Below are 1,377 nucleotides of genomic sequence, written 5' to 3'. Positions count from 1 at the left end.
GAAGTTTTAATAGCCCACTGCCATGAAGAAAATAATCCCAAATGTACGTGGGCAGTAAAGCTTTTGGAAAATAGACCCCAAAAATGCCTGAGGCCCTCTGGTGGCTGTCTGAAGTACAATCCCCCCCCCCCCCCCCCACATTTCAATATTAGTGAATGGAACACGAGCCAAGCAAGTATTTTACATTTTAAGTCTAAAAATATATTTTTGAGAATTTCAATTTTTTAGACTTTTCTAATGATAGGTCATACCAAAATAACTGACAAGTCCTTTGTCCTGTGCTAGGAAACCTTGGAAAGCAATATGACTATTAAAAAACAGAGACATGAAAAAAGACTTTTGAAAAAAGCCTTAAAAATTAATTCAAGAGCAACTCACACAACTTATGCTACAAACTATAAGTCTATCTATAGACTTTTTAGAGTGACCTTGTAATAGCCAACAGTGGGTCAACAACACTATGGCTAATTGTATACAGTCTAGTCTTAATTTTTTAACTCTAAATTTGCGTGCAATTTCTGAAGTGCAGAACTCCATAAATCTTCATAAAACTTTAATCTTCAATTATTTATTTTACAATTGATTTTTTTTCTTCATTATAGATAGATTTTAAACCAGAATGTTTTATTTAAGTCTCATTCCTACACAAATTTTCCTTTTAGTTTCATTCCTCCACAATTTTTCATTTCAAGTAGTCCGCTGGCTTGTCCACATGGCCTTTTACAGCATGATGGAGCCATAAGACAAAAGTGATAACTTAGAGGAAAGGTGGTCAAAACATCAAAATTGTGGGCCCATGGCCAGGAAACTCCCCAAAACGTATTGAGAACTTGTGGTCAATTCTCAAAAGGCAGCTGGACAAACAAAACCCCACAAATTCCTACAAACTGCAAGCTGTCAGGATTTGGCCCAGAAGCTGATTGACAGCATGCCAGGGCGAATTGCAGAGGTCTTGAAAAAGAAGGGTTAACACTGCAAATAATGTGTATTTGCATAAATTTAATCCAATTGTCAATACACTTTGACACTTATGAAATGCTTGTAATTCTACTTCAGTATACCATATTATAATATTCTGTGGTCTCATTCTCCAATCTCTAGTCTAACATTCTCTAGTCTCTTTTGGTGACTGCTGTATTTGCTTCATTTTATTGGTTTATTTATTTATTTGTCTATTTCTTTTCTTTAATTTGTTTATTCACTTTTCCTGTTCTAACTATATGCTTGCTACTGTTATTTTATAAAAGCAAAAAAAAACCTTTCTTAGATCTGGGCACCTAGATACCTGTGGGTATGACACCACTCTTCAGTGAAGCCAATTGTAGAAGGGCCCATTTAAACATACACTATCAACATCCAACATAAAACTAGAAATTA

The sequence above is a fragment of the Tachysurus vachellii genome, chromosome 3 (assembly GCF_030014155.1).
Source record: "Tachysurus vachellii isolate PV-2020 chromosome 3, HZAU_Pvac_v1, whole genome shotgun sequence".
Taxonomy (NCBI): Eukaryota; Metazoa; Chordata; class Actinopteri; order Siluriformes; family Bagridae; genus Tachysurus; species Tachysurus vachellii.
This window is presented reverse-complemented; position numbering follows the sequence as displayed.